General features: G+C 39.8%; 1 protein-coding gene and 1 long non-coding RNA gene across 3 annotated transcripts in view; one reads left to right on the top strand and one right to left on the bottom strand.

The window, feature by feature from the left end:
* Positions 1-3609: 3609 nt before the first annotated feature.
* Positions 3610-5050, bottom strand: LOC123330524. The gene is made up of 3 exons (XR_006546483.2): positions 4955-5050; positions 4216-4279; positions 3610-3703 (listed from the first exon to the last, which is right to left on the bottom strand). It is a non-coding gene; the product is annotated as an uncharacterized LOC123330524 (long non-coding RNA).
* Positions 5048-17074, top strand: part of RNF180 (ring finger protein 180) — a 305707-nt gene continuing 293680 nt past the window's right edge. The window contains exon 1 of one of the 2 annotated variants that reach the window (XM_044932401.2): positions 5048-5067. The gene's annotated coding sequence lies outside the window, so the exon portion shown is untranslated. Of the gene's footprint in view, positions 5068-5104; positions 5211-17074 lie in introns of those variants that run through there. The other variant, XM_044932398.2, reaches the window with a different exon arrangement.

Here is a 17074-nt window from a genome sequence, read left to right as displayed (position 1 = left end):
CACTATATAATCATAAGGGATTTGATTTAGGTCATACCTGAATGGTCTAGTGGTTTTCCCTACTTTCTACAATTTAAGTTTGAATTTGGCAATACAGAGTTCATGATCTGAGCCTCAGTCAGCTCTTGGTCCTGTTTTTGCTGACTGTATAGAACTTCTCCATCTTTGGCTGCAAATAATATAATCAATCTGATTTCAGTGTTGACCATCTGGTGATGTCCATGTGTAGAGTCTTCTCTTGTGTTGTTGGAAGAGGCTGTTTACTATGACTGGTGCATTCTCTTGACAAAACTCTGTTAGCCTTTGCCCTGCTTCAAGGCCAAATTTGCCTGTTACTCCAGGTATTTCTTGACTTCCTATTTTTGCATTGCAGTCCCCTATAATGAAAAGGACATCTTTTTTGGATGTTAGTTCTAGAAGGTCTTGTAGGTCTTCATAGAACTATTCAACTTCAGCTTCTTCAGCTAATAACCTAGACAGATTATTAAAAAGCAGAGACGTTACTTTGCCAACAAAGGTCCATCTAATCAAAGCTATTGTTTTTCCAGTAGTCATGTATGGATGTGAGAGTTGGACTATAAGGAAAGCTGAGCACCGAAGAATTGATGCTTTTGAACTGTGGTGTTGGAGAACACTCTTGAGAGTCCCTTGGACACAGGAGTCCCTTGTTGCAAGGAGCAACCAGTCCATCCTAAAGGAAATCAGTCCTGAATATTCATTGGAAGGACTGATACTGAAGCTGAAACTCCAGTACTTTGGCCACCTGATGCAAAGAGCTGACTCATTGGAAAAGACCCTGATGTTGGGAAAGATTGAGGGCAGGAGAAGAGGATGACAGATGAGATGGTTGGATGGCATTACTGACTCGATGGACATGAGTTTGAGCAAGCTCCGGGAGTTGGTGATGGACAGGCAGACCTCGTGTGCTGCAGTCCATGGGGCTGCAAAGAGTTGGGTACTACTGAGGGACTGAGTTGAACTGGCTACATGTGGTGTTTTAGCACTGAAATGTGATTAGTGTAATTGACAAACTGATTTTTACAAATTCATTCAGTTTTAATTAGTTTACATTTAAAAGCTTATACTTACTTCACCTTTGGGGAAGTTTTAAGTATGTCTAGAATAAAATTGAGTGCACAAATCTACTTTCTACTGTAAATGTTATAAAATACAAACATATATATATATGTGTGTGTGTATTTCTGATGAAAAGTTAGCATCTGAATTAAGATATTCCTCAAGTATAAAATATACACTGGATTTTGAAGACAGTACAAAAATATATAAAATATCTAATTTACAATTATATAGATTGTACATTGAAATGATAGCATTTTGGATATAATGGTCAGCTAAACTATATTATAAAATTAACTTTATTCATTTCTTACTTTAATGTGGCTGCTAGCTAGAAAAAATTTAAATCACACAATTGTCTTTATGTTTCTCTTGCACACTCTAGTCTAAAGGCTTGCTACTCAAATTTTAGTCTGTGCATCAATAGGCAGGATGTCACCTGGGAACTTCTTGGAAATACAGAATCAGAATCTGCATTTTGAAAAACCCCTGAGCAACTTGTTTGACCATTAACGCTTGAGGTGCAGTAATCTACACTGTGACCATCATCATCGTCCATGCACTTTTTTTTCTGTATCTCTCATATACAGAAGTTGCTCAATCAACAGCATTTAATTTGAAAAGGATTTTGCAGCTTCTTATTACACATTTGCCATTCCCCTCAACTGGCTGCCGTGCTAGACCCTGACCAAGCTATCTGCTGAACAGCAGTGGTCTAGGGAGCTTGCTGTTCCCATCTTCCCTGGTCTTCCCTGCCCTTTAATTCCCCATAAACAAATCCTAGCTCTACATTTACATATTATAATCAGAGACTTATATAATGCAGACAATGGTTATCACAGGTTTCTTGTCCTGGATGCAGAGCCTGAGACAGGGTTTTCTATTCAAGTGAGTTTTCAGGGAGAGTTCTCAGAAAAGGTGAGTGAAGGAAGTAGAATGAGTACGGAGAAAGCACAAAGCAAGGACGGAATCCCCACTTTACCCTGATTCTGCAGAGATGGTCTGGAGTCCAAGTTGTGCTACAGTGTTGTTCTCGCCTTGAGGCAAGGGTGGTCCTTTTGGTACTTTCAGGCTAGTCAGTCAGTGGCTAACATTGGAGGGTCCATGTATGACCTCCATGCTAAGCGGCTCCCTTTAAACTAAATTTTTATGGAAGTGGACAGTTGTCAGTTGTTACCAGCTAACTCAGGCTTCCTGGGTGGCTCAGACAGTTTCCTGCCAATGCAGGAAACTCAGGATCGATTCCTGGGTCAGAAAGATCCCCGAGAAAAGGAAATGGCAACCCACTCCAGTATTCTTGTCTGAGAAATCCCATGGACAGAGGAGCCTGGCAGGCTACAGTCCATGGGGTCTGAAAGAGTTGGACACAACTTAGCCACACACACACACACACACACACACACACACACACACCAGCTAACTCACAGTGGCTGGGCAGAGGGTGCATCAGCCTTTAAAAGGAATTGGATTAAGCACTGATAATCAACTATAGTCAACTCCGACTGCACAGGTCCGATTCACTAGCTGTTCACATTAACTTTACTCCTTCTAAGCACAGCTTCTCCAGGATTCTGGCGGGACACAATTTCTGAGCAATCATACAAAAAGAGGATTCTAAAGTGAAATATAGTCCCAACTGTTATTGGGTCTTGAAGCCAAAACTCATACCTCCTTTCAAGACCATTCTAGAATCCCCTTCTGAGCTTCCCTGGTGACCCAGTGGTTAAGACTCTGTGCTTCTACTGCAGGGAGCACAGTTTCGATCCCTGGTTGGGGAACTAAGAGCCCACATACTGTGAGGCTAAAAATAAACAAAAATTTAAAAGTACTTAGAATCCTCTTCTTCTGCCCCAACAGACTTGCCTAGACGCTTGGCCCAGAGCCTCGCTGCTGAGGGGGCTGGGCTCCTGGTTTTCATGCAGTTGTCAGGCTGTGATTTCTGTGTTGCTTATATATAAGTACAGCTGGGCACAAGGATAGCAAAAGAAGCCCCATTAAGCCGCCAAAACACCAAATATTCTCCATCCTATTCCCATTAGGTAGCAGCATCTCTACCTCCTCAAGATGGTTGGGATCAATTACCCTTATGATGTAGGGAGTACTTTCTTCATTTCCTGTCTACTGTCAAGGGAATCCCAACGTGACAGAACCATAAATTTAGTTTGGTGGGATGTTTACTGTGAGCCTTATGAACTAGGACCACTAAAACCCCACAAGTCCAAAGTTAATACCCCAAGTGAGTGGCTTGGAGTGACTTCTACCTTAACACTTTGATTTCTGGATGCATACACTCTACCTGTTGGAGACGCCTTTGATGGAATATACAAACTGCCTTCTGAGGACTGTGCATCATCCTGCATGGCATCATTCCCAAGCTGGAACCTCAGCAGTGCCTTCAAGAAACCATTTCTTTGCTTTATCCTGAATCAGAAAGGAGAGATCCTAAAAATTTCATGGTTCTGGGAGGCCCGAATCTCTGTATAGTTTATCTCCCACCCTCAGGAGCACATATATTAAGATACATGCTATCCACTTGCCTCATGTTTACCAGGTCCAATGAACACATCAGCGTTGTGCACTAATTTGAAATTCAGTGGGATGATCAGAAGAATAAGATCCCTGCAACCTGTATTACGACAGAGAGCAGAAGGATTAACATAGCCTTGAGACAAGACCATGCATGTGCACCGTGGCCCATCCCCTGTGAACACAAACTGCTTCTGATCCTGTTTCTGACATGTGCCCTCCCAAAGGACATGGTCTGTTGTTGGCTTTTCCATCTTTAAAAAATATTAGAACCAGACAAGCATTCCCACGTCTGCAAGTCTTTTGTTTCCTTCCTCAACAATTTGCCACAGCAGGTCTGGCATCTCAGCATCACTTAGTGTAGGCCGTCACCCTTTCCAAATGTCTGAGAGTCATTCCAGAAATGTTCTAGAATCACTCAGTACTATTGCCGGGGGTTTAAATTGTGTATCACAGGTGCTCCCTTATCATCAAGCTGTCCCACATCCAGCCCTCTGTTCCTCCCCCTTGATTCAGCATCCTCGGGATTCTCAGTCAGGCGCTCCTGGTTTCTACTGGGATGTGTGGCCAGCAGCTGCAGAAACTGTGGCACAAGCCCTCTCCTGTCTTTACCTCACTCAGCTTCTCCCCAGTCAGGATTTGCCGAGATCTCATTTTCTGCCGGTCAGTATAAGAGCTAGGGAAGATTCAGAGGAGAGTGGAGGTTATTATGTTAGGCATCCACTTTATTTAAAACTTCTGCATAGGCTTTAAGCAAACAGACAGGGATCTCCCAACAAGGAGAGTAGGCCAATTCTGCAGGTGTTGAACATTGAAGGGAATGCAGGAGTTCAAGTTTCTCAAAGGGTCTCATGTGAATTACTCACACGGCCCCCTCCCAAGTCTCAAGGTCCCACTCTTATCAGGGGACTGACTTTAAGACCCTTGCCAGGGTTGAGAATTCATTCTTCTCTGAGATTCTGCGCTTCTTGCAATTAGGTCCTGAGCCTCACCTCCAGCGTATGTCCTCTGTCTGAAGAACATACGGGTTTCTTTAAACATTGCCGAAGAGTGCCTTACCCTCACTCTTCTCACTCTGTGCTTTCTATTGCTGATAGATCATCTCTCAAACAAATTAATGGCACATAGCAAGAGCCACTCAGCATGAGCCCTTATAGTTATTTCCCTGCATTGCTCAATCCCACTGGACATTATACCAGCTAGTAGATTCCTTCTCATCTATATCCCATCTCAGTTCTGTGAGCGACTGTTCGACGGCAGCATGCCAGGAACTATCAAATTCCACTTATCATCAGTGAGAGCATCCTCACTGTTAGCCACTTTCAGAATAATCCAGCATGAATGAACTAACCACAGTAAGACATCCTTAGAGTCTGCAGAAGATGAGAATTCAAAGATGCCTCTTTTAATCCATTTCCCTGGAAACAGAACCTGAGGCAAGGATTCCTGTTCAGGTGATTATAGGTAAGGGCTATAAGAAGAAGAGGGAAATGAGATAAACTTGGGAGCCGGGGAAGGGGAGAAAGGAAGCTATTAGAGATTCACTTCTGATCCCACAGGGAACTTCTAGAGCTCAGATTGCACCCCAAAATTGATTCCAGCTTGAGGTAAGGAGCTGGCTGGCCTTTGTACCACATGCCAATTAATCATTGGTTGACCCTGTCTTGCATTGGGGATTTGGGTTGGTGGTGTGCTTGGTCTCTCAGACATGGTGGATACAATTTCCTTAAAGGATTTCATTTAGAGAAGAGGGCATCTGAGAGTTCTATTCATGGACACTGACAACAGCTGTGAGATGAGTGGACTGACCAGTGAAGGGAATCTGACACAGTTAATCTAAGGCCTTAAAAATTAGCTAACCCAGAGATTTAATTTTTTTCCCCTTTTGTCTCACACTTCTTTGAGAAGTCATTGAAACTTGTGAATTTGCTTCACAAAAAAATACACACACATAAAGATAAATGTTTATGCTAAGAAAAGGTTGACAGATGAGATTATGAAGCTTCAAATAATTTATATGACTTGCTCAAAGTTATGCTGTAAGTTAAAGCAGAATGAGATGGCCAAACAACCAGTTGTAAACACCAAAATATTTTGATGGAAAAAAATTTTATAATTTTATAATCAAAATACACATACTTGAGGTATTGAACCAATTTGAGGTATTGAACCAACAACCAGTTCTAAACACCAAAATGTTTTGATGAAAAAAAATTTTATAATCACAATACACATACTTGAAGTATTGAACCAACTAGGTATCTGAAACATTTCCCATCTTATAAATTCACAGATATGTTAAAGTCATATGTGTGATTGTCAAAATATTCTTTGTATTTAAATATTGCTGCTTGAAACTTTAAAGCAATCATTAATTTTTACTTAGAGAGGGTGTTTTATGCTACTGGGGGTAGAGGAAAGAATAAATAGTCAAATATAACCAGGGCCCAGAAATGTCTTGTTCTTAACAAAAGTGCAAACCTTAATGTTTTTTGCTTTAATTTTATTAAGAATGTCTAAAGAATGAACTAAAGTTTGCAAGTTCCAAGTATTTTTCAGAATGTAAGTTTTAAATTATGTCTTCTCATTAGTGATATTCTCTATAATACAGGTACTGTTATAAGACAAGGAGGCTTTGGTTTTTAAAAACACTTTATTTTTTTTTTTAATTTTTATTTTTAAACTTTACATAACTGTATTAGATTTGCCAAATATCAAAATGAATCCGCCACAGGTATACATGTGTTCCCCATCCTGAACCCTCCTCCCTCCTCCCTCCCCATAGATATTTTTCTATGTTATATTTTTATAATGAATAATTATTGACTATTCCTTTTTAAATGGTATTTGAATGTTAACCTGCAACTTTGGAAGTCATGAGGGGAAAATAGAGAAAAATACAATTTTTTTTAAACAAATAACTAATTTCACTGACAATTTGAGCCCTTTGGGATCTTAACCATTTTTGTTTGACATTTGACCTCAAAGTAAAATAATTGCCTGTTTTTCATAGATAGTATGTCTGTGAGTGGAAGTGGGGGTTGTGGTTTCACAGTAATTTGAGACCCAGGAAAAATGGCTCTAGTTCCGGAATTTGAAATGATAAACTTTACCTAAAGATGACATGCATGCTTACATGCGTATTATGTATACAACACTCAACTCATTTTCGGTAGCCTTCTGTACCTCAGCACACCTAATGAAAAGTGCTTGTGTTTCACGCATGTGGCAGGGTGAGTTTTCACACTGTTAGCTTCCCTGGTAAAGATTCTAGTACCCACTTCTGATGTGAGGAGAGGCGGTTTTCCCACATGACTAGGCAATTATCAGATACCAACTGGCCATCTTACAATTCAACTCAATACTGGCGCTACCTATCCAGATTCCATGGCTTAAGGACTCAGTCCCATTGTCCTCCGCTTCAGGTGCCAAGAGCAAGCTGAGTCTGTTACCTGTGCTTCTTACAAACAGGCTCTAGATTAAAGGTTCCCATGCATCCTCCTTGGGTATAATTTGTCCAATTATAATTAGTATTAATTTGTACCACTAGTATCATCCACAGCTAAAATCTCCGTGGGAAACAGCTGCTCCATCTGGAGGGGCTCTGTGTTCGCTTACTTTCTTCTATATCCTTTTCTACATAAAAACACATGCATCCTCTAAATGTGCCCATTTTTCTCTTTCCACCATTCACAGCACTATCCACTATAAAGACCTTGTGTCTGTAATAACCAAGTCATACTTCCTAAAAATTTAGTGGAGGAGTAAGGAGTTGAAAAATAAGATACTATTTGTTAAAAGAGACTAGCACATGGTGAAGAAGGCAATGGCAACCCACTCCAGTACTCTTGCCTGGAAAATCCCATGGATGGAGGAGCCTTGTAGGCTGCAGTCCATGGAGTCGCAAAGAGTCGGACACGACTGAGCGACTTCACTTTCACTTTTCAATTTCATGCACTGGAGAAGGAAATGGCAACCCACTCCAGTGTTCTTGCCTGTAGAATCCCACGGACGGGGGAGCCTGGTGGGCTGCCGTCTATGGGGTCGCACCAAGTAGGACAAGACTGAAGTGACTTAGCAGCAGAAGCAGCAGCACATGGTAATACTTAATAAATATGTCTTATTTTACCTTCTATCAAAGAAAGCATTATTTTTTTTTCATTTTTTTCCTATACTGGAAAACATTTGAAATCACTTAATTTAAATTTTCAAAATTATGATTTTATTACACTTAGACTAAGAGAAGAACTTTGCACTAGGGATTAATTCATTTCAGCATTCTGACCTTGATCATGTCTTTTGTCTCCAGTTCCTATCATATTTGATTTCTTTGGGAAAAATATTCTATTTCATCTCTTTTATTTCTATTTCTTTGTTCTTAACTCCTCCTTGGGCTCTTTCTCAATTGCAATAAAAATCCAGAAATGAAAGACTACTGTCCTAGAAACACACACAGCATTTATAAGCAAATTTTTCCTTGTATCCCTTGCCTTAAGCTATAACACCTGTAAAAAATTACTGTGAAACCAAAAAATATATATATTTTTGCCATATTTCTAAAAGGCTCAGCCCAAATTCTGATTTCATTTAAAAGTAAAGCTTAAAAGAATTATTTATAATTGTCTTATTTGCTAAAAAGCCTTCAAATGAGTGAATAATATCAATAAGCAAATAATGTAATAAGAATTTTTATTGCTGAAAATTATCCTAGTTTAACATAAAACTACTGTTCACTAAATGTAATTATATTTTTTGAGAGTTGGTTTATAATTCTGGATTTAATAACTGACCACTGAAAGATGTTGATTATAAATATTGTAACCTAAATGTTGAGAACAGTCCTAAGGCAATTTGATCATTCCTAATTATTAGGTGGGGCTTCCCAGGAGGCTCACTGGTAAAGAATCCACCTGCTAATTAATGCAGGACATGTGGGTTCAATCTCTGAGTTGGGAAGATCCCCTGGAGAAGGAAATGGCAACCCACTCCAGTATTGTTACCTGGGAAATCTCATGGACGGGGCAGCCTGGTGGGCTACAGTCCATGAGGTCACAAAAGACTTGGACATGACTTAGCAATGAACCAACAATTATTAGGTACTTTTGGTAAACAACAATAGCCTGGTTCAAAGAGATATGTAAGGATACCAGGTCTCCTCCACCAAAGCCTTACAATGGACTATTATAGTGAAAGCAAGTCTCAGAGCAAAATCCGCCACAGCTACAAATACTGGAAAATGAGTAGACAAAAAAAGAAAACAAGAGAGAGAGAGAAAGAGAGAGAAACAAGTGACAAGACTATGCAGTCTTTAAAAGGAAGGAAATTCTGATATGTGATTGAACTTGAAGGAAGCTTGAGGACATTATGCTAACTGAAATAAGGCAGTCACAAAAAGACCAGTACTATATGATTCCACTTACACGAGGTACTTAGAGTATATAAAATCCTAGCGACAGAAAATAGAATGTTGATGACAAGTGGCTGAGGGGAGGGAATAACTATTGTTTAGGGGGTAGAGAGTTTCAGTTTATAACATGAAAAGAGTTCTGGAGATACATGATGGTGGTGGTAGCACATTATGAATATATTTGGTATCACTGAACTATACATTGAAAAATGGTTTACATGGTAAATTTTATGTTATGTGTATTTTACCACAACACAAAAAAATAGGAAAGAAAAAAAGGTAATTAACCTATTCTGTAAATTCAGTGCCAACCCGGACCTCTGTTCTTTCAAGCACTTTTCAAGAAAGATTCACTCACAGCAGATGCAATAATATTCTGCACTCAATAGGCCAGAAAATTTGGAAAACTCAGCAGTGGCCACAGGGCTGGAAAAGGTCAGTTTTCATTCCAATCCCAAAGAAGGGCAATGTTAAAGAATGTTCAAACTACTGCACAATTGCACTCATTTCACATGCTAGCAAGGTAATGATCAAAATCCTTCAAGCTAGGCTTCAACAGTAGTGAACTAACAACTTCCAGAGGTACAAGTTGAATTTAGAAAAGGCAGAGGAACCAGAGATCGAATTGCCAGCATCAGTTGGATAATAGGAAAAGCAAGAGAATTCCAGAAAAACACCTACTTCTGCTTCATTGACTACACTGAAGCCTTTGACTATGTGTATCACAACAAACTGGAAAATTCTTAAAGAGATGGGAATACCAGATACCTCACCTGTCTCCTGAGAAACCTGTATGCGGGCCAAGAAGCAACAGTTAAAACCAGACATAGAACAAGGAACGGGTTCAAAATTGGGAAAGGAGTATGTTAAGGCTATACATTGTCACTCTGCCTATTTAACTTATATGCAGAGTACCACATGGGAAAATGCTGGGCTAGATGAAGCTCAAGCTGGAACCAAGATTGCTGGGAAAAGTATCAATAACCTCATATATGCAGATGACACCACTGCAATGGCAGAAAGTGAAGAGAATCTAAAGAATCTCTTGATGAAGGTGAGAGGAGAGTAGAAAAGCTAGCTTAAAACTCAACCTTCAAAACCCTAAGATCGTAGCATCCGATCCCATCACTTCATGGCAAATAGAGGGGGGTAAATGGAAATAGTGACAGACTTTATTTTCTTGGGCTCCAAAATCACTGTAGACAGTGGCTGCAGCCATGAAATTAAAAGACACTTGCTCCTTGGAAGTAAAGTTATGACAAACCTAGACAGTGTATTAAAAAGCAGAGACATTATTTTGCCGACAAAGGTCCATCTAGTCAAAGCTATGGTTTTTCCAGTTGTCATGTATGCATGTGAGAGTTTGACCATAAAGAAGGCTGAGTGCCAAAAATTGATGCTTTCAAATTGTAGTGCTAGAGAAGACTCTTGAGAGTCCCTTGGACTGCAAAGAGATCAAACCAGTCAATCCTAAAGGAAATCAACCTTGAATAATCGTTGCAAGGACTGATGCTGAAGCTCCAATACTTTTGCCACCTGATACAAAGAACTGACTCATTGGAAAAGACCCTGATCCTGGGAAAGATTGAGGGCAGGAGAGGAAGGCGGCGACAGAGGATGAGATGGTTGGATGGCATCATCGACTCAATGGACGTAAGTTTGAGCAAACTCTGGGAGATAGTGAAGGACAGGGAAGTGCTAAAATCCATGAGATCACAAAGAGTCGGATATGACTGAGCACCTAAACAACAAAAAGGATTCTGCCAACCTCCTGGTAAGATCAGATGATGGATGCCTCCAAAAATGTCCAGACATTTGACTCAGTGAGTCTTTAGGCATGGAGTCAAGTTGTTCTCAACAGCACATGCTCTTGGCATTGCTAGAATCTTGTTCATGCAAATGTAGAGGTAACTGTGAAGTTCTTTTTGCCGATCTGTATACTTTGAATACTAATGACCACATGAATGAAGAATCATTTCTACCATCCATATACTAATTATCAAATCTTTTTGTGTGGATCAACGATAATGCTGGTCATTCTCGTTAGTCTTTCAAACACTAGCTAAACACCTCTGGGATATGGATTCTTTATTATTTCAATTATTAACTCTGGAGTATCGACTAAAACTAATACGCATATCACATTATTTCTCTACCCACAGACCAAAAGCCCTTATTAATTTCTGGATTGTTGTTGCTTAGTTGCTAAGTCATATCCTACTCTTTGCAATGCTGTGGACTGTAGCCCACCAGGCTCCTCTGTCCATGGGATTTTAAAGGCAAGAATACTGGAGTGCATTGCCATTTCCTTCTCTAGGGGATCTTCCCAACCCAGGGATCAAACCCACGTCTCCTGCACTGGGGGACAGATTCTTTACCACTGAGCCATGAGGGAAGCCCAGTTAGTTACTGGATTACCCTTCATTAACTGTTTTCAAATAACATATAGGTTATTATGTAAGCATTTTAAGGGCAGAAAATATCTATCTTCTTTACAAACCCTCCAACTAATTCATTCCCTCCACCCCTCTTATTTTTTCAACTTTCTTCATTTCCCCCTCCAACCTGATCTTTCAGTACTTTGGGGATCATATACATGTTAAGCTCAATTTTATACCATTCTCTTCTCTGCAGTGGCACTGAGACACTGAGAAAATAGGCTGATTTTCCTTCTATGTGTAAGGAATGAGAGAATGTTGCAAATATTTTACAATAAAAATATTCATTATGGGGACTTCCCTCATGGTCTAGTGGTTAAGACTCCAGGCTTCCAATGCAAGGAGTTCAGCTTCAGTTCCTGGTTGGGGAACTAAGATCCCACATGCTGTGTTTCACAGTATATATATATATATATATATATATATACACACACACACACACACACATATATATATATATTCATTATGTATTTCATTCTAAATTTATCATAAATTTATAATCTCTCACTGCCCTACAAGAACAGTCGCTGATACCTGGAGGATCTTTGTTGGTGAGCTCTGTGAGGTATGAAAGTTCAGCAATACAAATTAGAAAAAAGTGAGTTGCTCTGTAGAAGGAAAAGAGAGAGGGGGGAGGGAGGGAGATGGAGAGAGAGAGAGAGAGAGGAGATTGAAATACCTAAGGAGAGAAGGGCTAGGAGAATGGCAATCATGGGGAGGTGAGTTGAGACCAGTGAAGTGAGTGATAGGCGCAGAAAGAGGAATCCCGTGATTGTGAAGCTTGAGGCAAAGACTCAGGAAGGGACAGCCAAGTGAGATTTTAAAAGTGATATGCTGTGTGAGGTGCAACGTGATCCCTCTGGGATCCACAAAACTACAAAGACTGCAGTGTACTGGGTTTGGTTGAATTTCTTGTGGAAACAGAGATAAGAGCTGACTGAGAAGAAGAGGGACAGTTGAACTGTAGGTTATATAGAAATTAATAAGATGCCTTAGAACCCAGCTCTGAGCATGAGCGACTGTGTATTTGGAACATTGTAGAGGACAATGGAGGAGATGCAGCCACGTTCTGCATACACCAGGGATATAGCAGCTGACTGTTCTGCTGTCTTTATACTGGGTACCAGAGAAGATGTACTGTAAAGCCGTAACAGGACGTTCCTAGATTTACCAAAGAGCAATAATCATGTAGCATTGGTGCACAGCATTCTCTGCTTAGTGCTTTTGCAAGTAAACATTTAAAGCATTTGGTATCTTAAAAATTTGTTATTTCTTCACTTTTATCTACTTTTTCAGCTGCCCAATTCTATCTTCTAGGTCTATCCCACCAAAAGCACACAGCAGAAATAGTAAAGACACATATACCAAGAATAAAGAAAATAGGAAGGCATAATAAGGGCAGCCAAAAATATAAAATATATGCTAAGAGTTCAGAGAACAGCCACAGCTTGGAACATGCTGTGCCAAATTACAGTCAGTATCCATTTATTATTTGAGGTTTCCAAACTGAGCACCTGATTAGGATTTAGCACCATCTAGTTTAATGGTCACCAGTTTGGATGAATACACGGAAAGCACATCACCAAGTTTCAGAGAGCTCAGAAGGAAAAACAGTTACTGTAACTCCAAATAATAGAATCAGTGTTTTTGATACAGTGGTAGATTTGTATCATTAAACAAAACCAATATGATAGTTATCAGCCATATGGGTTGCCAATTACATAGAGATGTGTCTTTCTGAGCTGCAGGCTTATGTTTCCGTCTACCTCGCTGACCTCTTTTCTTGGATATCTTATGCAGATCTTAAGTTTTATATATTCAGAACCAAATTCTTGCTCTTCCGCTCTAACGTCTGTTTCTCTTCCAATGTTGTCTATGTTATTTGAGTGCTGCTTGCATCCAGTTAATGATGCAAATAAGAAATATAGTGCAGTCATCACAGATACCAGCTTCCCTTTCCTGCCCATTTCACCTCAAGATCTCTCAGCTATGAAGGTTACTCTAGTTCTACCTATAATTCCAACATTTCTCAGTAGCTTCCTCATTGGTCTTCTTGGCTTGATTCTTAACTTCTTCTAATTCATTCTCCACACCATGGCTAGACTGATATTTCCAAAACACAAATCTGACCAATTCACCCAGTTACTTGAGCTCTTCAATGGATTCTCACTGATTTGGGAACAAAGAATGAAATAGTTATCATATCCAGTGAATCTCTGTGTGATATAACACTTTTTTATCTTGCTAGCCCAATTTTATATAACACATTTGCTCTCTGTGTACTAGTCCCAACAGTTTCTTTCTGAACTGACAATTCACAGAGCTTTTCACAGACTTATTTGTATGATTATTTAGTTGTCTCCTATATGAGGCTGAACCTTCCAGAAGGGTAGAAACCATTTTTGTTTGATTTACTATTAGACTCCCAGTAAGTAGCACAGTATTTGACACATAGTAGATACCTATAACAGAAAAGGCAATGGCACCCCACTCCAGTACTCTTGCCTGGAAAATCCCATGGAAGGAGGAGCCTGGTGGGCTGCAGTCCATGGGGTCGCTGAGGGTCGGACACGACTGAGCAACTTCAGTTTCACTTTTCACTTTCATGCATTGGATAAGGAAATGGCAACCCACTCCAGTGTTCTTGCCTGGAGAATCCCAGGGACAGGGAAGCCTGGTGGGCTGCCATCTATGGGGTCACACAGAGTCGGACACGACTGAAGTGACTTAGCAGCAGCATCAGCAGCAGCAGATACCTATAAAGTATTTGTTTATGGCAAAAAAAGATAAAAGTTAAAGGAAATACATGTTAAGGTTCTGTATTTTGCTGCAACATTAATGAGTCAGAAGAATTTGAGTTTATGACAAGCTCAGTATAAACAGAGTGTTACTGCCACTAGAAAGCTACTACAATCTTTGACTATACTAATGGACATATGTGTAATGAGGTGGTCAAGGAAGATCCCCTGGAGAAGGAAATGGCAACCCACTCCAGTATTCTTGCCTGGAGATTTCCATGGATAGAGCAGACTAACGGACTATAGTCCATGGGATCTCAAAGAGTTGGACACGACTGAGTGGCTAACAAAACAAGGTAGATGAAAGCTCCTCTGTGCTCTACACTACCAGACTGTGTCTACAGCAATATGTCTGCACTTGCTGCTCTTGCAATACTCATATTTTCATAAGTATTACCCTTATCCTTATCCACATAATTTACCCTTATCTCTTTCAAATATCACTGCATCTCTCAGAGTTCCATCAGGAAACAGCATACTTTAAATAGAATAATGTCAAAGAAGACTCATGAACAAAGGGACTGTTTTCAAAAGTGTGGACATAAAGGAACGACAAAGGACAGTCCAATAACCTAGAGCCCACCATGCCTAGGCCTAAAGGGACAAGAAAGGGAGTGGTTACTAGAGACAGAAGGAGAGAGAATCTTGCAAAGCCAACATCCTTGAGAGAAATCAAACTTCCAGGAGAGGGACACAGTTAACCAGAAAGTCCTTGCTAAGTGATGGCCAAGGAATAAACATCTTGACCTCACTCTCCTCTTTCCCTCTGATATCTCACTAGGATTCACAATGGTGAATCCAAACAGGGAGCCAAGAGGCAGGGGGACTGCTGATTAACTGCATATGTCAGCCTCCTGAGATGGAGAATAGGTGGGATAAGAGAAGAGAGCAGAACTAGGGGGTCACCAGAAGATGAGGGGCAGTCACCTTCACAGTGACTCCCTGATCACTATTTTACATTGTAAACCCCCCAACCTCACCCTCAGAGTGTTCTATATCCCTTCACTGCTCTGCTTTTTTTTTTCTATAGCATGTATTACTTTCTAATATACTGTACGTTTTACTTTTTTATTTGTTGTCTTTCCCAATAAGAATATAAGTTCCACAGGGCAAGGACTTATATCTGTTTTGTTCACTGCTATATCTTAGGCTTAGAGACAGGTCATGTGCTCAATGAAAAACATCTTGAGTGAATGAAAGTACTAAGTCCTGGGTTCTCATTTTAAAGTCTCCTACATCTTTAATGGGAACATCAAGTATTAGAAAGAACACTAGGAGAGTGAGAGGTGTGGTCTGCATGTGCCATAAATGGTTGAAGAGCCTGATCACACGTGGCCTAGAAAAGACATGGCAAAGAGTTGACTTCAAATCTGTAGAGTGCTAGACTTCAAAGGTTATGCTATTAATATGTTACATCAGAGAACAGAATTTAGGGCACTGGATGAAATTTTATTAGGCAAGAAGATTTCAGGTCAACATAATAAAACATATTTGGTTAATTAGAGCTTTTTACTAACAAGGACTTCCCTGGTGGCTCAGATGATAAAGAATCTGCCTGCAGTGCGGGAGACCTGAGTTCTGTCCCTGGGTTGGGAAGATACCCTGGATAAAGGAATGGCTACCCATCTAATATTCTAGCCTGGAGAATTCCATGGACAGAGGAGCCTGGTGAGCTACAGTCCATGGATTTGTACCACAGCTACTAAATTGCTCATGTGGTCACTACAGGGCACGTTTGCGATACCAAATGCTGACCTGCATTTGAAGTTGTTTGAGAGGCAAGCTCTGTTTTGGCTGGTTTTGCCAATACTGGATGCTACAGTTATATTATTAATCTTTCCTTCCTTTCTAATAGTCAACAGCCAAAGTTATACCCTCTAACTTGCCCAACTTATTCCCTGTTAACTCTGAAAGATTCTATTATTGGAGATGAATGCAATTTCAATGATATACTTAAACACTAAAGCCTCATGCCCTGACTGAGCAAAACACTCTCATACAGACTTAATTTACTTGCCCTTCCTTTTTTTTTTTTCTTTCTTTCATGTTCTCATTCATTCACACAATCACTTGAGAGAATTCTTTTCCTTAAACTGTGGATCTATTAACATATCAAAATAATATTTATTAACTGATTTTCAAAATAAGCAAAGATGTCTCTATATTATCAGAAATGACACTCTAGTCAGTACTTGACATTTTGGGCCTCCAAAGACTGAGGCCAAAGTTAAAGATGGATTCTGCCTCAAGACAGATCGCATAAGACTGTGCTGAACTTTTAGGCATCCCTGATTTTTAGGGTGCCTTCCAGTCCTAAAATTCTATGATTCTGTTACTTTTCAGATAAGGAAACTGAAGTTAAGGCAGGTTAAGTCATTTGACCAGAAATAGCACATAGCTAATGAGAGAGCCAGGCTTGGGTCTTTCATTAAAGTAACATTTATTTGCACCATTATACATATTACAAAGGATAAAGCTGTTAAATATATAGTTAAGATATCTAATATAATGGATGCAATGTGTCTAGAACTTTGTTGTATAACTGTCAAAGCAAGTCTTAAATCATAATTTTTTTTTTGAAGTATAAACATGGGCTTCTTTACTTACAGAGTACTGACAGAAAAGTTAGCAAATGAAGCTAATGGACTGCAGATGGTGATCCTTTCAGTAAAAGACAGACGTGACAGCCACTCTGATCATGACAAAATATGGCACAGAGAAATATATAAAATAATATTCACGAGTATGAATGATGTTATTTTGGTAAATTGGTGAATTCCACGCCCACAATGCCCAAGGCCATAAACTTAAATATTAAAGTGCACTGC

Source organism: Bubalus bubalis, chromosome 19 (assembly GCF_019923935.1).
Source record: "Bubalus bubalis isolate 160015118507 breed Murrah chromosome 19, NDDB_SH_1, whole genome shotgun sequence".
Lineage (NCBI taxonomy): Eukaryota > Metazoa > Chordata > Mammalia > Artiodactyla > Bovidae > Bubalus > Bubalus bubalis.
The sequence above is the reverse complement of the archived record's forward strand: the minus strand, read 5'-3'. Positions and strand labels throughout refer to the sequence as shown.